General features: G+C 45.4%; 1 protein-coding gene across 2 annotated transcripts in view; it reads left to right on the forward strand.

Moving 5' to 3' along the window:
- Positions 1–18,169: 18,169 nt before the first annotated feature.
- Positions 18,170–24,987, forward strand: part of LOC144098742 (uncharacterized) — a 202,251-nt gene continuing 195,433 nt past the window's right edge. For both annotated transcript variants that reach the window (XM_077631590.1, XM_077631592.1), the window contains exon 1: positions 18,170–18,432. The gene's annotated coding sequence lies outside the window, so the exon portion shown is untranslated. The remainder of the gene's footprint in view (positions 18,433–24,987) is intronic.

The following is a 24,987-nucleotide window of genomic DNA, read 5'->3' on the forward strand; positions in this document are numbered from 1 at the left end:
TAATGCTACTAAGCGACCCACAGCCGGGGGAGCTGGCCCGGGGAGACTCCCCTGATCTCCCCTGGGACGTAGCGGAGGGGGTGGGACATAGGTTGTGGGAATGGGACTGAGGGAAGGGTTATGGGTAATGTGATGGGAATGGGGACAGCGAGATATTGACCCTCATTTTATCATCGCTCGACTCCTGTCTGGCCAGGACAGGGAGGGCGTCGATGTTGTCCAATGGTGCGGCTCCACTCACGGGATGCCCGACCACCCAACGACGCAATAGCTCCGACACCGGACAGTGAGCAAACTGCCCATTGTAGCAAATGGCAGTCAGATTAATGACTGGTCGCTCGGGAATAGCAACCTGGGTCGCACAAAGCCCGCCTCTGGGAGCACCAGCCATCGCAGGGCAGTGGCGCATCGCTTAACCGATGCACCACTGAGCCACTGAGACTCTCAGGGATCAATGAATACAAAGCAGAGAATGAACTTCTGTATATATGGTAATTAACGCATTACGCCATCGCGTCATAACCTTAAGGCGCCGCTTAGGTGTCTCTTCCATTTTTTTTTCTTTTCTTGATCATGGATTGAAAGACTCCTTGGCGCAAACAAATTCGCCTGGAAGTGGCGCAAGGAAGTACAACTGTTAATGGACAACTGCCCTGTGCCAGACCAGGAATATCAAGTGGGATACTCTATTGGCGCAGATGATGCAGACGCGGCAGGAAAGAACAAGAAGGTTGTGAACATTGAAGAAAATTGCATTTTTTTTATTTAAGCGTGGCGGTTGTTTCTGCCAAAAGCGATTGTGCTTCGATCCATGGCCGTCCAACGCATTTGTATGCATTTGTAGATTGCGGTACAGAGTGCACATGCAGCAGAATTCAGACCAGGCTTAGGCGAGTGATAAATAACGCTTGTTCCTCCCTGTTATGTTTGCCTGTTGTTGCCTTTTCTAAATGAAGAAATGTATTGGAAGGCTTGCACGACAGTTTTTTTTTTTTGCAAAAATTCTGAGTCTAAAAGTCAGAATCACAATATAGAGAGCTGGGGCCACTTGCACAAAGCTTTTCAGTCCAGGCTTAATCTAGTCTTCATGCTAAATCGTAACTCATCGGAGGCTTAATCTTCCCTAGCCGACAAGTCGCTTGCACGAAAGAAAGTAGACTGGAAGTAGACTAGAATGAAGTTTGGAAAAAGGCTGGAACCCAAGCTGCAGTCGAGCAGTCTAGTCTCAATCTTCTCCAGCCATATCCAACATGTCTGTGTTGCGTTTGGTCCGCCTCGAGATGCTCGCCGAGCGCCTGTTGCGTCGTGAACCTGTGTTCCGGGACCGGACCAACATTTTCGAAATTTTCGACGAGGGCGGGTTTGGCCGCGCTGGCATCGCGTACATCGCCGAGCTGCGGCGCGACGACCTCGAGCATCCAACCTGCCGGAGCTACGCTTTGAGTGTTGAGCAGCAAGTGCTTGTCGCGCTGAAGTTCTTCGCCACCGGCGGCTTTCTGAATTGTTTAGTAATATTATGGAAGAAGCTTTCGTTTGTGCTTTTAGTTTCGAACTTCGAAACAGTACGGTGGCTGGTGGTGTACAGGGTTATCATGCAAGAGCCTCCTGCCGCCCGCCAAATCTGAGAGTGAACCGTAGGAGGATATCTTACCCATGTTCCTCAGATAGGCTTGGAAAAAGAAAAAAAAGATGAAGAGGAAAGAGTTGTAGATAGTTCGAGAGGCTAGGGAGTTCGAGAGGCTAGCCCGAGTTATAATACTCTGGCTTGCCACCATACACTGGGTGATAAGGAGAAAGAGGGTTGTGGTGGGTGTTGAGGAAGACAGTTCAGTGGCGAAAATGTATGCAAACTCGTCAATCCGCCTGGTTGCAGTGGCGAGCCTCTACAGAATACACTGATCGATTAACTAGCTCCCCAGGTTTTCATGTGCGTTTAGACAGTTCAGAAGATATACGTAATAAATGTTTTCCAATCCAATCCAATCAAGGGTCACTTTAATTGGCGATCTGAAGAGCGCGAGTCGAAAGCCTTTCTGCGCCCACTTTGGCTGCTTCTTTTATTTTTATTTTCATTTTTATTTTTAGCATTTATTTCATTTTTGTAGTTTTAATTTTTATTACTTGATGTTTATTTACATAACTAATCACCATCTTATGTCTTATTACAAATTAATTATGAGTACTAATTAATGCCTTATTACTAACTACCTATTACTTAGTATTTGCTACGAGTATATGGGTTACAGCAATTATGCCACTGATGACGTCATAGTGTGGCAGATTTCGCGGACGGACGGACGGACAACGATGAGCCGTTAAAGGCTATCGCCTTAAAGCCCGAAACACATGATCAGTACATTGTTTTGCCTCTTGGTTGCATAGAATGAGTTATAGGGATGCTATTCGCATCGGTCGTATCACGTATACTCCGGTTTTTAATATTTTAATTAGCTCGCAAAAACAAATTCATGGCGCTGACGGCGTCACCATACAGTGGCGGTTTTTAGCAGTGGATATGACACCACTTAGTGGGAGCTTTACGATTGGACAAACAGTAAATATACTGCAAATTGGGTTAGTAACTAGAGATACGTTTCGTCAAGTTGTTGTGTTTTATATTACATCAACAAAACCAACTTGTTTGCCTTAGATAAAAGCGTTGTAAAGAAAGTAAAACAAAAATACACTACCAGAGGCTTTGGCTACTTTTTGCATCAAGGGACTTTGCGCTTCTCTGTAAATATCCTACGACCTAGCACATAACACTTATGGCTACTCTCTATTTATCTGAGAACGGCTTTGCGGAATCGATCTGATCGAGCCATTGCACAACGTTCGTTTCGGTCCGAAGGAGGGATGCAAAGAAAAAAGCCGTTCGTTTCACATTTAGCAGTGCGCATCGTCAGCTTGTGAAGGATCACCGGGCGGCGGCGCCAGATGGCGCCACGTTTCCGTCAACAGCGCACGCTCCTTGCTCGCCGTGCCCAACCAGCGCGCTAGGAGCGACGGGCAATGGTAGGCGGTAAGCAGTAGCTGTACGCGCTATGCTAAATGTGTCTGATAACTTGCGCAGGCCGTCACACCTTCGCAGTATCTCGCGCTCGAGTTCAGATCCTGTTCGGATCGCGTTCGGATCCATAAGTCAGGGAACGTCACTTATCAGTGTTCCCTTCTGCGCCACGGCGTGGCGATGAAGCATCGCTAGGTCAGCTGGGCGTTCACGTGGTTGTTGTAACCGTGCAGACGGCGCTGCCAGCCTTGGCAAGAACGAGTTACAGAAAACAGGCAACCATGGAGTGCAAACTTCCGCCACGTGATCAGATAGGCTGTTTTGATTGGTCGCCCTGAGTGTCGTCATTGGGAGAGTAAAATGGGAATGGAGAAGGTGCGCGAAAGTCGTGTTGAGGGCAGCATTTTGTTTGCTTGTATCTTGAAATTTCTTCATTGAATATCTCCCTTTCCTATGCATCGATTCTTGTAATTATTTTTGATTCAGCATCTGTGTGACATAAATAATCCATCTGAAGTGTAACCGGCATCCGTTCAAGCAGTGTTTCGCAGCCCCTTTAAGTCGAGGCATAATCGGACTGCAGTCTTTTTTGTTACTCAATAGATACATGAAAGGAAAAAAAGGAAAAGGGAAGAAAGAAAGAAGGAAGGAAGAAATAAATAACGAAAGACAAAAGAAAGAAAGCACACAGTAAAAGGGTGCATAGTCGGCGTAGTCTCCCACGTACACCATCGATCGATGAGACCAAGGCCCCAGGATCTCCAGCGCGTAGAATGGTCAGATGTGTCCAGCAGACTGAAAGCACTCCGCATTTTCAGGCATTGAACGTTGAAGCAAGAACTGACTTGGGAAAATGTGCTTCTACGGCGCTCCCATTCACGCAGCAGTGACCGCAACAAGCCAAGCTAGGCTTTCCTCGAAAATGCGCTTAGGTCCTCTGGTCAAGCTGCTGAAACCTGATAACAAAGACAAGTCGAAAAAATTCACAAACTTAAACGTGTTCCTTCGTGGCACCCCAACCACATCCTAATCATGCGCGCTCAAGCTGAAGAGACGCGTTCTTTTTGCTCTCGTTTTCGTTGATGCCGTGCTCTTTCTCTGCGGTGAAGCCAGCCAGCAGTGAGCGCGCAACAGCAATAGTGCAATAGGAAGTCAACGAGAAGTTCCGGAGCAGCAAAAGCATCCAAGGGCTGCTGACAACAGCTGCCTCAATTTACGCCTCGGCAGTCTCATGATTTCTGGCAGGTCGGCCTCCCCGCCATATCGCGAGATACAGAGCGACGCATACTCCTATCTTAAGCCGTTGGCTAGCCGGAGGCAGCCAGACACATACGCACCTCGCTTCGGCACCTTTCGGGCCACGGGGCGTGCATGCGGGCACAAAGCGAGTAACAAGTCTGGCCATCTGGCGCTGGGATGCACGAAGCATTCCCGGACTCTTAAAGTTGGTAGTTTGGTCCACAGGTCATGCTAATTATGATATCCCTCGTGACACCCCCATGAAAAAAAAGCGAGGGGTGTAGGGAGCGCGGGAGGGAAAGAGGGAGGGAGGGAGGTATGTGCATCTTTCATCAAAAATTTTTGGAACTTGACTTGGGCGAAGTTTATAATTTCTTTGCATCTAGGATGCATTCTATTGGCTGAAAGATGCGTTGAATAGTTAGCATATACTCATAATTAGGCAGTTTTGTATTCTTATGTATGTTTATTTCAGGAAGGGTGCACAGATAGCGATCAAATTATAATTTTTACGCCGATTTTGATGCTAAGCATGAAATGCATGCGGATGTGGAAATCGGATGTGAAAATGCGGATGGGGATGTGGAAATGCATGCGGGCCAGGAAATCAGACAACCCTGCTTGTGACTTCTCTAAATGGCAAACTACAATATGGCGGTATCCCGAAGTCAAATAGACAAGGATTTAATACTTCGGCTTAATGACCTGTATGCTACACCGCCGATAATACTTAATGTCAACGCATTGCATCAGTATGAGCGCCTTTACCGGAGTCTTTTAAAAGTCGCTGCCACCGCAATCGAGCCATTTCCTAAAACCTTCGCTAAAGTCTAACCTGTGGCGCACTCTGCTGCTTTCTTCGTGAACTGTCCACACAACCTCTTTTTCAGCTATAGGATATATTGAAACCACAACTGTTCTTTTATTAACTCGGCTCTCTTTCATTTGATGGTGTACGCATCAATTCTCTTTCCTTTGGCTGCTTATTGGCTGTCCTCAGTCTCATTCCAGCCTTTATTCGTTAGCCTGCAAGCTTTACCCGCATAGGCGAGCAATGATGGGATGCATCGCTTCAAGACTTACCGAAAGGCGAACATCAGGAAGATGCTTTTCGTAACCTGGGATTGCAAGCTATCCCAACCAAGTCTCTGTCGAATCTCTTTACTGTGGTCTGGATATGACGTGGCTACTTAGCTTAGGCAGATGTACTCTGCAGCTGCTGCAAGAACCACATTGCCTTTTTCAAGCAGTGATTCCTTATCCAAACTCTCTAAATTAGTTTCTATCTTTTTAATTTCTGAGCTACACCGTTGTGGTACTTTTGTTGTTCTGGTCCTGAACCATTCGTCGCAAGTGTTTGCTTGAGTTAGCTGGAAAATATTGCGCGTATATCGAAGGTTGCCAAACATTCCGCATTACCTAGCATGAGAAATTCTCCCCAGTTTGCAGAAAAACACCACTTATTTTACTGCTTCTACAGCTTGCAATACAAACCTACGCTAGATCATGTACATTTCAGCCTTATGTGACTGTGAAGGGACCACTTCGCAAGGACAGCGTTTTAAGCAAGCATGCTGAAGTTCCGCCAATCTGTTGCACATTCCACCCCATCGCAGTCCGTCTCATATAGTCATAAATAATGAAGCAAAGTACTAAACCATTGAGCGCTCGCGGACGACAGCTTCAGTCACCCGTCGCTGGTGGCCCTCCTGCAGCATGTCAAGGACATGTTGGGGATAGCTTATTTGTCAACCGATTCTGCATGTAACACCAAACATGGTGTACCATGCATAAAGCGTTTATACTTTCCTCCTTGAATTCGTGTCAAGTGCATGAGTGACGCGCCGCTATCTGAAGGGCATTCGATGCAGCTCAAGGGAGTGACTGGAGGACTTCTCTTGCAAACAAAAAGATTTCAAATCTTGATTGTCAAGAACCGGGCATGATCTGTTGCTAATTTGGGGTTAAGCTCACGGAGATGATACGTGGGAAGTACTGGGAGGCGCAGTCCTGGGAATTCCTAGGAGTTACTGCCAACGCCAAGCAATGGTTCCTTTCCCACCGCTACCATGTTATGGGTAATGCTAAGCAGTTGGTGCAGGCGGCAAGGCAATCAGTTAACCAGAAGGTATGGACCAATCACAGCGTCGGACTTTTAAGCACAGACGCTGAGGGGTAGTCTCGCTAGTTGTATATGACCGAAGATCTCCGGTTGAAAATGAAAGATGATGATGATGCAAAGGCACCGCAATTATACGGGTATGCGAATATTCCAAAGTTTAGAATAGTAGCTCAACGTATATCTTCATATTCGATTCACTGAACGAATCAAATAGTGCCCGTTCGATATCATTTGGAAGGAATTGAATTTGCTCTCAACTTGTCGTATAGTGTTCGAATAATTGGAACGAAGTTCGAATGAGGCAAGCTGCAGTTTTCTTAGACGACTGTTTGGGAAACAAAGTCGATTCCGACGCTGCACATCATACTGCCACGATTTACCTACGCGCAATTGAGGGCTCAGTCTTCTGTCAGCTTTCTTAATCATTGTACATGGCGTCCAATACTGGGTGGCGTGGTAGTGCTCACGAATGTTTACAAAACCACGCCTTCGTACCCGCTCTCAGACTGCATCGCTATACGTAGCTCTTACCTCTATCACCAACCGCAGATGTGGCACTAGTTCATTCCCTGTTGTCATTAGTAACAAATGGTAAATTCCCACATGAATTACATGACAGCCATACAGTTCATTTGTGTACAATGCCTTACCGCTGTGTAAACCCTAGTGGAGATCAGTGTTCTGTTTTGTTTTTTTTTGGGGGGTGGGGGGGGGGGGGCGCTAGAGCTGTAACCCGATAACGCGCCATAGATCAACGCCGCCGCTAACGCTTCGCTGTTTCGTCACATTATTCGTTTAGTGCGAATATACGCAATAGTTGCGAATATTCATAAAAATTTTCGATTCGCTTTCGATTCGATTTTCAGAAACACTATTAGAATTCCATTTCGTTTATAAAAGCTACTATGCGCAAATCCATTGAAATTATAGCTTTCCACTACGGCGTCCCTCATAGACAGCCGCTTTGGGACGTGAAACCCCGTAAAAGTACAAACCTTCATTGCATTGAACAAACTGCTCATTCAGTTCTAAATATGTCATGCTTATTTATTTTTGGATATTGAAAAATAATTCTTACTTTTTTGGTCTTGTACTTAAAGCGCGCCTGCCCTATAATGTTTGGCGTGCTGAATTAAAGCAGGTATATTTATGCTACATGAGAAATTGCAAATCAGAGAACTAATTGGCTATATGCGCAATTCCGGTTTTGCCTGCCCGACTAAAACATAGAGAAGCTTGCGTGACATAATGCAGCGATATAGAAATGCGGGTATTGCAAAATTTGCATAAAAATTTGGCTGTCAAATGTCGAATTCTGCGCCGGCGCATTCCCGTTAGTTTTTGTGGCTCCACCCTTCCCTTCATACATTTCCATAGCACGTCGGCTCGCAGCCTTGTTAGATGCAAATTAAAACTGCTGGAACGACCCTATAAAAACGCTTGCATGACGTGGAACGTAATGAACACGGATGTCTATGCCCATGTACAGACGTAGACTCAGACTTGTGCACAACATTCTGTGAAACTCGCCAGTGGAAGCCGCTATGTCAGAGCATGATAAACTCGGAGTGTGTCATTCTTTCATTCAATAATGAAACTTGGGGGCTGCAAAGTGGTTTTAAGCTGTTCGCTATATACGCTTGGCGCACCCCACCGCAGTGGTATATAGACTATTGTAGCCGACATATAAACTTGTGGTTTTATTGCGCACGGTGGGGTATTTTATGTACGCGTGCCATGGCGTATAGCATATAACAGGAAAGGTAGTTAAAGTCCACCCCCCCTCCCCACACACACACACACACACACAAAATAACGAAAATCCACAGGCGACTATACGATGTGATGCTACATATCTGCGTTAGCAGTATTGGTTGTACGTACATTTCGCTTTTGCACTGACGCCTTCACATTGTGCCTTTGAATTTGGTTTCGCCGTCGCGTTTATCGTTCCGCTGCTGCTTGGGCTTCTTGTGGGTGATGGCCTTCTGTGGAGTAGAGGCGAGTGATGGGGGGAGCTTCTGGAGGATGGGGGTGGGTGGAGGCTAGTAGGTGGGAGATACATTTTTGCCGGTGGGTGTCCAGGGGTACACCCAAGAAAGGTGTCCCGATCCGCTCCGATCAGCTGGGGCGCAGTGAGTGGCGGCTTCACACAGATATACACGCCACGGCTTTTCCGCCGAAAGAGCACTATACTGCTAATGCAGTAATATATATATATATATATATATATATATATATATATATATATATATATATATATATATATATATATATATATATAAGTTAAATGAAATGAGGGGCCCGTTTGACAAATTTATGAAGGGAGCTAACAGTCACCGAAACCAAGGTGCATAGGGGAACGTTAATTTTTTTTTTATGTGTTATGCTTATTAGTGGGATAATAATACTCGGATTAATAAATAGCTTAAAGAAAATTACTTATAAAGCAGCAGAAAAAACAACCATGCCGCCGGTGGGATCCGAACCCACGACCTCCGAATATCGCGTCCGGTGCTCTTACCAACTGAGCTACGTAATTTTCTTTAAGCTATTTATTAATCCGAGTATTATTATCCCACTAATAAGCATAACACATAAAAAAAAAATTAACGTTCCCCTATGCACCTTGGTTTCGGTGACTGTTAGCTCCCTTCATATATATATATATATATATATATATATATATATATATATATATATATATATATATATATATATATATATATATATATATATATATATATATATATATAGTAGGCACTTCTCAAACAGACATTCTAATAACTGTCTTTGAGAAGTGCCTACTTCACATAACAAATATATATATTCATGTGTCAAGGAGTTATCTATTCACATGCGTAATTTGTAGGCACTTATGGTGGAGTTATTGGTTCGGTTTGGTTTTATGGAGTTTACCGCCCCAAAGCGACTCAGGCAATGAGGGATGCCTTAGTGGAGGACTCCGGAGGTTTCTACCACCTGGGGTTCTTCACCGTGCACTGACCTCGGACACCACACGGGCCTCTAGAATTTCGCCTCCATCGAAATACGACCGCCGCGGCCGGGATCGAACCCGCGTCTTTCTTGCCAGCATCCGAACACCATAACCACTGAGCAACGTGGAGATATTAACCCCCAGAGACACTCGAGGAGAATATGTGGGAATGAGCGCACGTGCCGAATTGAATTTTTAATTGCGTGCTGCATTGTAAGAAAACGATGCAGGGGCCGTATTCCGAGTTTGCGTCATAATAAAAAGCGTGATAATCTGGCGCAGCGACCACGCCTGATTGGTCGAAGCGTCGGAAGCGGATGTGGTGGTTCGGATGCAGCGGAAAGAGTCGAAGAAACTGGACCGGTGACGTCAAACAGATAGCGAATCATGTGCTGCGGCAACCGCAACTGAGTGATATCCTGCCACCGCTTACAGTCTAAACAGAAGCGACATCCGCTTCCGGCGTTTCGACCAATCAGGTGTGGCGGCTGCGGCAGATTATGACACTTTTTATTGTGACACAAACTTGGAATACGGCCCCAGTTGATCAAGACAAGCTGCGCTACAAATATTACCTGGCATAAGTTTAATGACTTTAGCTTTTAGTTAAATGACTACGTTACGCATACCACTCGCCGCCTTGAAGCAACTTCAAGAAACCCTAAATTTATAGGATCGTGCCAAACAAGCTAGGGGGGTGAGTTTTCACGAACATTTTTAAAAATAAATTTTAATCCTGAAACATGCGTGCAACGCACGTGATTGACATGTATAGTTCAAGTGTGGGGTCTTTATTATTTTGGCATCCGCTATCTCACAATATTCAGACTGAGCTTAGTCAGCACTATATGAAATACGCTTAAGAAAACAGAACATTTATGCTCAACGTTATCCGTATCACTTGTGCTGCGCATGCACAAATGTCATATTTTTTTCACAGCTAACTCCAGTTGTTTCCTTTGTTAACATTGCCTTCATTCCTCCACACCGCTTTCTTTCACCTATTACGCCTTGAAAACAATAGAAAAGATGAGAGAATTCGTGTCGATACCCTGTACATCGGCGATCTTATTGAGTAAACTGCTACCCCGCTACACACGCCGCCTATAGTATCATTTTTGCTTCATTCCTAGAATGTGACATTTCATGATACGTACTGGTTCAACTTGAAAATGCTAAAGAAAAAGTACGCTACAGAGTGTGGACACTGGCATCTGCATAGATAGGGCGGCCCAACACTAATGTTGGTCACCGGATCGCACCACGTGATCCTCCGGTTTTCTCGTTTCCTCCTTAGAAACATCTCTTGGCTGCGTTTTCACCTAGGCTTTACGTGTTTCCTATTCACCGAGCGACACGCTCTGTCCGAATTGGGGTTTTCCTCTATATCGAATTACGCACATCGCATTTACTGCACGATTCTTTCTTGCTTTTCAAAATTTCCTGGTGGCAACAGGATTCGGGCTCTTTGTTGCGTGATAAAATCCTGAAGTGTGGGTAGCTTGAAATACACGGACAGTAAGAAGGAAGCCTGAAACCACAAGCGCTATAATCGTATCAAAAGGAGATGTTCGAGCAAGAGGGGGGGGGGGGGGGGGGGGGGGCAGCGTCTCCTTTCGCATACAACTGTTTTCTTTATTCACGGAATGAAGCGAAACGCAAGTGCGAACGTTATGGCGCTTAATTATAGGAAACATGTGTATCCTTATCTCCCCTAGAAGAACAAGGAGAGGGGGGGGGGGGGGGGGTCTGCGTCCTGATTTCTGTTTTTCGCTTATCTGTCGATGTCGCCACGCTGCCTAGAATTGTGGACGTGGGATGTGCGACCAGACTTTATGAACACTTCTGAGCACGATTGCGGAAACGCGACCGACTGGCCCTATCTCACCACGTTGCGAGTTCTCATCTCCTCTCTCGTTGTCTCCTGGCTTGCTGCCTGCAATTTCTAAGAACTGCAGAAATGAAGAACGTCGCTGAAGGCTGTTACATCGAACAGTGGCAGTAGGCTGACGTATGCTAGCCGCTGAAAAGGCTTCGAGCCTGCCTTCCCACAATGAAAACACGTAATGCTGTTTTTTTAGTGTTCGTTCGGGCAACCTAGTATAGTAAGGCAACATGTCTGAAGTTTTAGAGGTGTATTGTTATTGGCGTCAAGGGGTTCAAATTTTTATTGCATGTTTCCGTCCAAAACTGTTCCACTGACGCAAAATTTCACTTGTAAACAAAAAGAAAGGTCTGCAGCAAGCCTTTATGAACGGCAGAAAAAGACCGCGTTTGAAACGTAACACGATTCGCGAAACCTAAGAAAATGAGGGGCCTGCGGAAGTATTTTAATGACAAAGAAAATATGTGAGAGAAGTCACGTCTGAAACTGTCTGTCTGCTTTCAACAAATGGGAAACGTCAGCACAGTTGAGAAAGCAGTCGGAGGTAACTAGAGGACCCTGCAATAGTGTCTGCGCAGAGATTTTCGTTGGTTCAACCGTCCCGGTTAGGAGGAGGTCACAGAAAAGTTGGTTTCCTATGTTTTCTCTTCCAACCAGGCAGATTTATTGATCATATTATGACACTTAAAGAGCCGCCTAACAGCTTAACAGGAGTTCGTTAATGAAGGCTGGTTTTTCGATAGTAAACTCCAAACAAGACACGAACTCAGTTCAGTAAAATGGTAATGACAGTCTACCTCCTAAATTGCTGAAAGGTTGACCAACTTCAACGGTCATCATGCGCTTTGTCTCTTTTCATAAGAATATGAGCAAGAAATCTCGTGTGATTCTTGCTACTTTCACCTATTCCTCGTAATAACAAAATCAGTTTCGTGGGTACCACATTCTTTCGTATGTGTGTCTTCTAAAACCTGACGAAAAGCATGTGGGAGTCTATTTTACAACTAAATCGAGAAATGACGTATGTACCTTCTTCGCCAAAAGTAACCGGGCAATGGTGGTTTGTTTCGTAGCCGCCCAGTGAAGCACTTATGACCGCCCTTAAGCTCTGAATCTGTGTGAAGTAAGGTGAACCCTTGTCCTCACGTTTTGACACGTTTTGGTACTTAGGGGTGCCGTAAAGGCTCCGTTATACGGTTGAGAAGCCAAAAACCTATTCCTCGTTTACTTTTGTCATTTTGTCGTTTTGGCGTTTTGTCGTTTGTAGTTTACAGAAAATTCTTCAAACGAGTGTCAGAATAATTTAGTTTTGCTTTACCTTGTGCAATGTAAACCATTTCGCAGTTTTGCAGCAATCATAGCATGTATAAAGGAAATATAGTCAAGTAACCGACTGTGGCTAGAACTTTCAGTATCGATAAAAATCTTAATATTCTCAACAAATACTTTATTCTGCACGATGTCTGTATTAAAGTTCGAACCTGAAAGAGCACTTGGATATGGACGAAAAATTCGGCTGAATTTCGGTCAGGCTGAATGATGAAACGGCTGGAAATAGCGTCATATATAAGGCGGCAATCACTGCGTCTTTCTTAGACGGATGATGTATCTTGCGCACGATGCGCGAACCATGTGGGTGTGAAACCTTCCTTGTGAACGAATATAGTAAAGGGGATAGTTATGAAGGTAATATTGAGAAAGGCAGTGATGTGGATAATTCAATTATGGGCAGCATAACCTTCTAAATGATGGAGCAACCATAAAATACGAGTGCCTCCGTCAAACTCCGAGAACGTGGACTCGAGAAATAAACCGCGACAGTCGGCAGCGTGTCTTCACTTTATGCCAGCGTTTATCTAAATATCATGTCAGTATTATTTCGGTGCTTACTTAGCGGTACCGGTTGACGAAAAAAAAAAGCATGACTGACAGCTTTTTTTCATGAGAGGAAATTAAACTGACGAGCTTGTCTCCCAGAAATAAGAAAAGAGACGGACTGCAGATGTGAAGCGCGATTAATCGAAGATTATGTGAGCCGCCGGTGCTCCACTGCTTTTGTAACAATTTTTATTCGCTTCATAGGCATTCCTTAGCACAGGAGCAGGCCTTAACACATACAGAGTGCAGGATGACCCTATTTTGCACCTTGTTGATGTGTGCATGGCCTTTGGAACTAGGTTGCAGCTTTGCAGTTTGTAAGTATACGCTTGTCTGTGTATCGTCTGTAACAATTCCCGCAGACCCTGTATACAACTGTTGTAGAGAGCTTGCCTTTAAGATTATGCGCAGAAAATTGTGTATATGCCGTGCGCAAACAGCTTTGTAGAAGGCCTCCAAGGAATCTATGCGCTTACAATCTGGCATATTTCTTGCTTTTACATACAATCTTTTTGTATATATCATAGCTTATATTGCTACTTAATTTTTACGTACCACGCTGTAGCAAACATACAGGCCGGTTATTGAGCAGAAACTAAAAACCTCACAAGCAAAGGAATTTCAGTTTTGGAAAACTATGGTTGAGGGTTTCTACACTAAAGTCACCAATGCACTCTTGAGCATGAGATGCTGCGGGTTGCATGAATCGCCGAATAATCTTTTTATTTGGTTCATACGATTCATGCTCTTATCATAGTGATGCAACTTCGCACCTTTTATTTCGACCTTCCCTTTTTCCATGTAACATGCCTCACTTCCTCATGCGTAATCCACAAAAAAACTCTATATATACACCAGTATCTGAAATCACACTTTTTCTTCTCAAAAAACTATAAAATAAGTTTTATACGGCAACCAATTACGAAAGCTGTATATCAGAAGCAGCCTAGGGATCACACAGCGCGCAGTTTTTTTTTGCGCCGACACATTTCAAAAAGCGGGTAAGTTTTTCTTCTACCAAGATTTCACGGTTCGTTAGCTGGGAGCAAGCCTGCGTACCGAGACGTCAAAGCCCCGTTATTCCTATCGACAACCTAAGCTATGTACCCAGCGTGATCTATAGACGAATAAATACGCCTCATGGTAAAACCACTATTTCTTTAAAAAAAAATCTTTAAACTGTCTCATTGGCATCTCGAACCAAGACGATGCAATGAATTCACTACAGCACAAAATCATACCGCTCACATACTTCAGTGAAGCTAATGTTTGAGTTCGACTCCGTAAAAAAAAAAAAATTGCTTATTTATTTATTTGTCAACGAGCCCACAAAGTCAAAGGCATTCAAAACAACAGTAAAAAGAAAGCATCATTTGATGTAACACCCACAGCTTCACCCGGTAGTTTGTTTCATTCCCTAATATTTTCTGGAAGAAAGACATTCTAAACAATTCAGTTTTCATCGCGAATTCACGGGAGCCTTAAAATCATAGTAAACACGGTTGGATTTCTAAGAAGCTTTTTGCATGCACTTTTCACGTTCAACCCGAACATCTGAACAATAAAAAGCCTGAAAAAAACTTCACACGCAACTTCTTTCGGCGCGTGTCGAGCAATTTCGAGCAGTGTGCTTCTTTCGCACGCGATGCACTGTACTGAGCCCCACATGTTCCACATACAAAATGAGAGGCAATTTTCTGCACCCCCTCCAGCTTTATTAATCCTCACTTGATTCGCTGGGTTTCGTATCCTCTACAAGAAAGAAAAGAAAATTGCCACTCCTTCCCTGGTTGTTCGGATGCTCTCCAAGCTTCGCCATTACTGCACCCAGCATCGGCTGCTGTGTTTCTTGCGTTCATCAACTACGCATTTCATATGAACAACACTTGATATTCTTGATTCTATTGACGCGGTACGGTTGCTGTGGTCATGCATGCTACGTTTACTTTAAACTTGTGTCAGCTCTGGTACATTTCGTTAGGCGTTAATCATACCTTGACCGTCTAGGAGCTTGCGCAAAGTTTCATCGGTGAACGGTCTCGGTTAAGCTCGATGTCACCACATAGAAGTAGCAGTAACAAATGGAACTAAATACGATGCAGTATTTGAAAACGACGAAGCGAATAATCTTTGAGTTGTGAGTTCTGAGACAAGCAAATAACATTTACAAGATGGAACATTAAAAACAAAAATGCATGCGAGAACAATGATAGTTTGAATTACTAACAAGCAAAAGCAACAAGAGAAGCGTGAACGGCACCGCTCCTGCCATGCCGGTTCCACGCCCCTCTGGTTTACTGGTAGATCCCGGTATTTGTGGGCTGTTCATAAGGTGATCACAGCACCAGTGTTCATAAACTGGCATGGGGCATCTGTCGAAGTGAGCGGCGATGCTTGTTGAGTCGTCCTCGTCAGCAGCTAACGAAGTCCCGTTGCCCGATCTGTCGATGCAAATCCCGGTCCAAAGGGATAAACTAGTATAGGCGATGTACTTGTAAAAGCGCCGCCCCAGTCCATAGACAACTTAGAGACTTTCATAAGAACACCTTCTTTGTAACGGCCCTCGGTTTCAGCGTGAGCGTGAACTCCTGGCTGCAACACTCCGCCGTTTAGATCCTCGGCCCCTTACTGAAGCCAAGATTCTGGGTCCTTGGAGTAAGCCTTCATCGCAGAGGACAGCTTTGAAGGCACTTTTAAAGTTCTTGAAGGACTCAGGACTGAGTGCAATGTTGTGAACTATCAGTGTGTGCCCTGTGTACCCTGCAAGTAACGGCCAACGGACACGTGGAAAAGTGATCATATCCCTTTGTTCCCTCCCTTTTCTATCTCTCCCTCCGTCCCCCTTCCCACGTGTAGGGTAGCATGCATACCGGGCGCTGCCTAGTTAACCTCCCTGCCTTTCCATCTTTCTCTCTCTCTCTTCATCTATTATGTCTATAGTCTGTATGCAGAAAAATGTTGTAGCTTTTGTCCAGATCGCGAATGTATGGAGTAGTGTTCATTCTGCAGACTTTCATAATCAGTTCAAATGGACCATGCAAAGGTACACCAAGTGACATTTTAGGTGTCACCCCTCCTGTGTGTTACACTCACTTGATGAGGGCATCTCACTACCGTGCGCTTACGCAGTAAAGCGCCGCCCCAGTCCATAGACAACTTAGAGACTTTCATCTATTATGTCTATAGTCTGTATGCATAAAATTGTTGTAGCCTTTGTCCAGAATGTATGGAGTAGTGTTCATTCTTCAGACTTTCATAGGCAGTTTCAATGGGCCGTGCAAATGTACACCAAGTGACATTTTAGGTGTCACCCCTCCTGTGTGCTACGCCCACTTGATGAGGGCATCTCACTATTGTGCGCTTACGCAGTGCTATCGAAATCCGGACTGCAACTCTTCCATCGCAATTTACTTGAAATTGATTGTTAAGGGACCTTACACATTACCAGTGTCTGAGTGATGATGCCCGCGCCACTTCTCCCCAAAACCTATTTGACAACGTGCTTATGAGCAGTCTGCATGAGATTTCGGTAAGAACAATCCTTCTCCAACAAGCAGCAACGCACCGCCGTGTATGCTTTCTAAACTGTTCGAGTGTGTAACATTTACCTCGTCCACTTATTAAATGATTTGGTTGAACTATGTCACCACATCTCCGCAGAAGTTCAACGACTACTTACGTACGTATTTGGATGCTTTGACTTCAAAGATGGTACTCGGCGCAGAGATATTGCTGCGACTGATTTTGGTGTTTACGTGTTCTAATCACTATTCATTTACGTGTGTCATTCGCTGCGATAACGGTATTCGCCAAAGGCGCAGTCGCTTCGATTACGCTCTTCGATTCAGCACAACAGGTCGCGAATGGCATTCTTTGGACCGGGCCGTTCAGCTTTTTTCTCGCCAATTTCTGACGCCTCGTCCGCCTCGTTGCATCGATGAAGTTCTTCTCTGTTCTCTGTCGAGTTGTGCAAGCAACGCGCCGGCAGTCAAGCTAGAGAAAAAAAGAAAAAAATGGGGGAAATTAGATGCAGGAGCATTTGAAGATGATTCGAAGCCACAGGCCAACGAACGAAAGAGGTCGGTCGGTTCCGCTCGCCCGCACATGTGTACGCGGACCCGGGACGCCATGCACGAATTAGCAAAACCGTCCAGGCCCGCGCGTCTATAGATAAAGGGACCGCACACTGCCCAGGCCCTGCTGCACTCTCTTCTGCCTGGCTGGATCGTTTTGATGAATTCCTCTTCCCCACAATCCCTCTCTCTCTCTCTCTGAGTACTTGTTCTTCGTTCTTCCTGAAGCGAGGGTTATATGTCTCCCACACACACCACGGACGCCGGCCGGTAGGGGACAGGCACCCCCCCTTCTGCGCCGGACAAAACAGAGCGAGCGCCAGAGGACAACGTTCGCCATCAACATTCCGGGTTGGTCGACAGCGCACACACTCCAGCTCTCCCACTCCTGGCAAGCAGCAGCGGACGGCCAAGAGAAGGAAGGCGGGGCTATAAAAGCGGCCCGCGATAAAAGGATGGGAGGGGTTTGCAGCGCCCCGCTGTTTCTCTTTTATCTATTTCATTTTGCACCGTTTATTCGTCCTTTAGCCCCATCTCTTTCCGATACCATCCTTACCCCGAACGGCAGCGGCAGCCCCTGAGCGCGCGTTAAAGCAGGAACAGAGAGACTTCTCCTCAGTGCATATAGGCGTTCCCTCGTCGTCGCTGGCTTGATGTGCTACGCCGGCGGCAGGCCAGAGCTGTGTTTCTTTCCTGCAGGTGCGTGTGTTTGTGTGCAGTGGATTCGCGAGGTTCCAGTCACGTGTCCCCCCATGTAATGGGTAGGGGCGGTGCGCCCTTCGGTGTCGGCCCCGTCTCTTCTTGAACGCCCCTTACTCCTCCCTAATACAACTGCATACGAACCTCCCCCCCCCCCCCCCCCCCCGCTTTTATAACTCCTGCGAGATCCAGTTAACCCTCCCGTCCCCCTCTCTTCCTAGCCTACCTCCACCCGGCCTCTATCCTTTCTCGACCACCGTCCTCCGCCGTTCCTCGTTCCCTGCAGTTGTCCCACGCTGTATACTTTGCCCGGCGATTGCAAAGCACGCAGTAACGTTAGTACGCAGGGACCAAAGCGTTGACACCTCGAACTGCCGCCTCTGCTCTTCTCCTGCGCGCGTCGCGGAAGTGTTGCGCCGTAATCTTCGCTCGCTCGGCAAAGAGGATTGCGCGAGGGGCTCGCCCGATACGCCTGCAGCCTTCCCTCCTTCCCCCTTCTCTCTCAACCACGGGAGCCTTGCTTCGAAGGTGAGTGAGTCCTCGGCGCATATATGAGTGATGCAGGGGGCATATGCCTGCTGAGCGGCTGAAGGAGAGCGCTCAGGAAGCCTACTTCGTCATCACTGCCCCTGCGTGATGTACGATACGCGTCTCACCTCGCAGCTCACCTTTTTGCAGGGTTGTTTTGGATGGTGGTCTCGCTCGGACGCCATTCGACGCCTACACCCGTGAAATTTTGCGCGTACAGACATACGTCTCTTTCCGTACTCATTGTCTATCTCCCCTTTCTTCCTTCCCTCTTGCCTGAAGGTGTGAGCGCTTTGTTTGGAGCAAGCGGAAAGGGAAGTGGGCAGGGTGCCGAATAATCTCGGCGTTCTTGTCGACAGTCGGTGTAGCGGTTTGCGTATCGCTTCTTGAATTTTCACCTTGTCCTCACTCACTGCCCAGTATTCTGTCATGCTGGGGTCGCTACACAAAGGAAATGATTACTTGCCCTCACTATGCGACGCTAACGCGTGGCGGCTTATCCCACGTTCCGAGATCACACCTTACCGCTCCCTTTTAACAAATTACTGTAATCGCCTACTGGTGTTTGCAAGATATGGCTCCCTTAGTGGCCTCATCAGAGCAGTCTGTGGTGACTGACGGCCGTGCAAACATTGAAGACTCTGCCTACTCCTCGTTATATACCCCCTCCCATGGCCATGCACCTTCCTTGTCTAATAAACGAGTTTGAACTCAACTGCTCACTCACCCTGTCCGAGAAATGGCCTTTTAAGTTTTCTTGTGTTCTGCATTCTTTCGTTGACTTTTGTAATTCTGCGTTGAAGGAAGATGCTCTTCTTCTGCTAGTAATAATTTGTTTGTTCTTGTCCAATGGTGGCAGAACATGAAACGTGTTATATCGTTTGGCATTAGTAGTTGTATTTGGCGCCGAGGCTAGTTTGTTTCTTAAATGTAACACAGCCATGCAGACACATCACTGTTGGGAACTGTACGCCCACGAAGGAAGTAGTGAGTGAACACTCGATGGGGCCAGAATTTGTAATGGCGCCGTTGATATCTGACAACCTGAGCTAACTTCTTTGGCACTGATAAGGCTGTAGGACCACCTGCCTTTGCTGAGATGGCATCTGCAACTTTCGACACGCATATTTGTTTCATCAGCATTGCCTTGCTCTTAGAACGCTGAGAAGCACCTCTTTCCAAAAATGTGAGTGAATACAGGTTGTGACGCTTTGCCACATTCTGTCCGGAAATTTGGTGAATTCTCGTTACAAATTATAGTGTAATAAACTTGTTACTCACACTGTATAAACTGCCCCCGAATGCACTTGTGCGCGGCGACTGTAGATCATGTGTCCTAGCTGGTTCCGGTCTCCTATAATATCCAAGTTTTCTTTCTTGGCGCAGTTCACATCCTGTGTGCTTACGCCCCTGTGTCTGATTGCGTTGTGCACAAGCAGCTCACTTTTTTTCCTTCCTGCGTTTCTTAGCTAGGCGTACGTTCTCTATACAAGCTGCGTGCTTTACACAAGCACCCAATCGTTAAAAACTCCGGATACGAAGTGCGTACGCCCAAACAGTTAGCTGTAGCGCGCATATGTAATGCAGCTTTAACGACCAGTTTATCTAAACCAAGTGTCCCGCTTGTGAAAACAGGCCATTCGGCTACCGCCAACATGCAGCATGCACTCTTGGCAGGACGACAAGGTCGCTGAATCACTCTTTCTGTTTATACCTTGCTTTCATGGGTGTTGCAATCAGAGACATACGCTATAGGGGCTGTTCAAAGTGGGAGTTACGTTAAGACGGAGTGATGTGTAATTTCGCCGCGGCGCGATTTACCCCAAGTTTTGCAACTTCGAAACAAATTTTGGATCTGCTTAAAGGTAACGTAAGCCCAATACTATCATGTTACACAGCTTCCAGAACATGAGGCGGATAGACCGGTCCAAATTGCATCTCAGAGTTGCTACTGACTACATAGAATAGCAAAAATTCGTCTTTTTACGGGAAGGGGGGGGGGGGGGGTGCTCTAGGTGTTACGGAGGAGGACCTCACGGCTTGCTCTCAGATGCATTCACAACGCTGAACTGAATACCTCTAACGATGACGATTTCCAGAGACTTTCCCATTCATAAAGAAAGAGCTGATTAGCGATTCTATGTAGCTACCAGCACGAGCGATGCAAGATCGACTTTCGCGTCTGTACCATGAGGGGTGACGGTCTCTAAGATAGCATTTTATTTAGAGCATCGCTACGCTAGGGCAAATACTTGCAGTGCTACGGAGATCTATTCCTTACAGAAGCTATGGCAACAGCTCTGAGAGCCCAACCACAATCTCATTCCAGGCCAACAGATTGCCTCTCAAGGATATGGGGTGTGCAGGTTTCGCCAAATCAGAGGTTTATTAGGAGAGCAAAATGCGTAAACGTCATGTTTAAGCGGCTATTCACCTTAAATTTGCCTCAATGTGAGTTGTGAATATTTTGTGAAAGACTAGTGGGTCGGCTTCCGCGTGGTTTGTTCCTTAAAAGAATATCAAGAACAACTCCTTCCAATTTAAAAAAAATAAATTTCATCGTTTCTACTTTAGTTGGCCCTGTGCCCGTTCATTGGGGGAAAAAGACGCATTTATTGCTTGGAAATGAAACAAAAAAGTGCGTTTATAATGAACATTCGGCAACACATTCCAACTTGTGACGTTGACGGTGGCGGTGACGTCGAGGGAACTATGGACTTGGTGATCGCTGATGGAAGCGGGTAGCTGCTTAGTCTAGCCTCACAGACCCGCGAGAATTTACATGGCGTCATAGCAGTGGGCTTGTGAAAGCAGCCTGTGTATACGCACACAAAGGATTAAAGGGGTGCAATCCAGCATATATTTTTAGGATTTTTAATGAGGAATAATATGGCCTCAACATAAAAATATAGAACTGTTTCATCTTACCAATACCCACACATGGGACTGAAACATGACAGGTGCGCAAAATTCCCGAGCTTAGATGAAGAACGGTACAGGATGTTATTAAAACGAAGGTGGCAGAGGCCTTTGAGAGACAGAAATAGGGCAACGTGAATTAGGAAAAAAAACTCGAGTAAATAATAGCCTAACAGAAATTTTGGAGGAAAATGTACCTTGGCAGGAGAGGTATCGCGGCGAACAGATAACATGAAATCCATTAGGGTCAATGAGTGAACTCCAATAGAAGGAAAACGTAGCCATAGGCAGCAAACACGGAGAGGAGGTGGCGAGGAGATTGGGAAATCTGCCGATAATAGGGTGGCCGCGTTTGGCGGGAAACATAGATAACTGGTGAGCATTAGAACATATCTTTGTCCTAGCTTGAACGTAATCCAGCTAGTGATGATGGTGATGACGACGGCGGTGATGAGGATGAAGATGACGAATGCGAAATAGTTGTGTGCAGTGCTATCAGTTGTTTCGGTGCTTCTACGCTGACGTACGGCACTCGCGGACGACTTTCGGTGGTCGTGCGACAGAATTTAGCTACAAGCACGAGGCGATGGCTTCTTGTGGTGTGCTTTTCTCGTGGTCCCACGAGCCGACCATAAAAGCATGGAAGCATGGAAAAATTGTTCGCGAATTTTACACTGACCGAGATTTTATTTTTTATTTTATTTTTCCTGAACTACCCATTATGCTTTACGTCCAATTAGTACGAAGGACTTGCACGCCTAAGCACGTGTCTCCTTCTGAACATGTTTTGCCTTGCATTTGCCTTGAGGCCTTCTATGGGAAGCTCGACAAAGACTGCTTCAGGCTCTCTGGCCTCGTAAGTGAAATGAAACACAGCGCCATCTGGGAGGCAACGCAAGCAGAAAAGCAAGCCATCGCAATGAGATGGATGGATGGAAGATTGGAGAGTCACTTTTAAACGGGGTGGTGGCGTTTGACACCATTCTTAACTTTTGTTTTTATCTTTCTTTGCCGGTGTTATAAATTGGGCTACAAATTCGCCATTTTCTTAAAATAAATTTTTAATCCCTCTCTTCTAACCTTGTGTCATCCCTCTGCTTTAGAGCCACCAATATTCCAATCGCTTTTTGCGAACTTTTAACGAAGATTCATTCACATGACCATTGTTATCGCTAAATCCTAGGGCCTCAGCGAGAGAGGTTGTGCCTGCCTCGACATCTGGATGAATACGACCACATTTCAGTATAAGATGTTCAATCCTTTCCACAGATTCACCGCACACTGGACATGTGTCACCTTCTTGCTTAAATTTCTTTTTCTATCTTCGAGCTACAAGACACCCTGATTTAGCTTCAAAGAGTAGGGCACGGCCTTTTAAGTTATCATAGAACGATCCTTTCTGACCCACCTTTTCCAATTCGATATATTTATACAGTACGGTTCATTTCAATTGAATTATTTCCGTTTTTACATTTTGTGTTTTTTACTCATCATTCAAAGCTCTTTATCTGTCCTTGCAATGCGTCATATATACTTACTGCTCAGTTTCCTTGTTCTTTTCCGCCACTGTGAGTTAACGCTCTCTCTCTATAAGTATTTAAATACCTTAGTTGCCACCTGTTATCGTTAAATTTCGTCAAGCGTTCTTCATATAATATTTTACTCTGAGCTTCCAGTGCATCGAACGATGCCCAGCCCATATCCTCCTGTACTGCCTCGTTTGTGGTTTTGGCGTGGGTACCTTGTGGTAATCTTCCAACAGCTCTCTGATTTACTTCTAATCTCGACTGAACTTCTGCCCTTAAGCACAGAACCACATTCCCGAAAATAAGCCCCGGTGCCATTCCTTTACATATACCTCTCAGTACTTCAAACTTCAAAGACTCTATTTCTTCTTTACGAAGAAAGAGGAAGCCGAGGCAAAAGGCCTGTAGCGCCTGACGAGGCCTCAGCTTCCTTGTACAGTTTGCGGTACAGTGCAGCGGTAAAAAAATTAACATGTTACAAATCAAATAAACATTCAACGTATTACAGAACAATGCAAAGAGAAGGAGGCTCGCACATTGCGTGAAACGTGATCACAGCGAAGCAACAAAAATGACAAAGAACCAGACTTCGCTTGCTCATAGAAAATAAATAGGTGAATTACACAAAGCTTTTCAACGGTAATAATACTGTTCAGACACAAGAAGGGGCTGTATTTATTAGGTAAGCTAAGATTGTGTAAGAACGTCAGTGCACAAAAGTTTAAGGATTTAACATGTCATTCTGCGTTAAGTAGCGCTTGGTTATTTCATTAAAATGTTTGAGAGAAACCCTAAAATCAAGATCACCCGAAAAATTATTTAGGACTGTAGGTGCTTGATAGATGATTTTCTGTTTCCCGTAGTTGGTACGCGTCCTGGGGACTAGTTTTCTTTGTACTCGGAGGCTATACTGTGATGAGGAATTGTCTGGAATGGTATTATACAGCCGGTTTTTGTAGATGTGTTGGAAGAAACAATAAAATATACCTGATCTGATACTAGTTGTACCCCCATAATGCTCTACGTTTCACTATCGCGGCGTCCCTTCGCTCTTCCACTCTAACAGTCTGTTCGTACTTTTCCATGTATGCTTTTCCATGCTTTTCCACGCAGCATCTTGAAAACTCTGTCAATTTAGAAAAAGCGAGACAACTTCTGCTCTTCAAATCCCCTTTTTCGCCAAAATTTTGCTAGAAGATTCCCTGAAAAAAAGAAAAAAAGAAAATTTCCTGAACGAACATCACTAAAGTAATGTGGAGTGGTTTTTGTTCCACCGAGTCGAGGTGCTTATACGTAGTTTGGCGAAGGATATGGGCGAGCTGTGATTAGTCAACGTAGTGGGTGGTTAGTTCTCTCAGTGCGCGAACTGGAAGGTATGGCTGAGTATTTCTACTTGATACTTGATTTTTCTTCAGGGGAGAAGTGCTACTCAGTTGTACTTTTGACGGATGTGCGAATGGTGCTGATGATGAAGGTGCCGATGATACAGGCGTTCGCTTGCGTAGACACCGCCTGACCTGCTGCGATTCGCAGTTCAGATGGCATCATCGGTTCAAGGGCGGTATTTTAGGTCGGTAGCGTTAAGTGTGCAAGTGGGGCGAGGGGCATGGGAAGGTTCGTTTTACAGTGATGCTGAAGAGGAAATGAAAATGACAGTTTCTTTTTTTATTGTTGAGAGGGAAAGGGGCGGAGTGTTGTTCGAGAACATGGAAGGTGGCAGTACGTTGTTTCAGAAAGCTTCAGAAATAGTTATATGTCACTTGCACAGTTAGCCCGAGAAAGATTGTTCAGGATTTAGTGTCGATCGCGTTGTAAAACAAATATCGTGCAGATCAAGGGAAGGTCTATTTTGAAAAATTGGATGACGGTTTTGTGAAGCCTTAGAGATAGGGTGATGGAAAGCACTTCATGTCTTCGCAGTTTGCTTGTTAAAATGGCCTGTGGTAGCGATGTCTTTCTTTAGTTCTTGTTCTTTTGTAGCTTACAACAGCTTCGTTTTCAGTGAAAGCAGCCTCTATGCTATTAGAACGCAGCAGTCAGATGATAATGATCTTTATATCGCAAGGACAATTTTGGCCACAGAACGCCATGGCACAAAGTATTTTGCCTG

The sequence above is a fragment of the Amblyomma americanum genome, chromosome 7 (assembly GCF_052857255.1).
Source record: "Amblyomma americanum isolate KBUSLIRL-KWMA chromosome 7, ASM5285725v1, whole genome shotgun sequence".
Taxonomy (NCBI): Eukaryota; Metazoa; Arthropoda; class Arachnida; order Ixodida; family Ixodidae; genus Amblyomma; species Amblyomma americanum.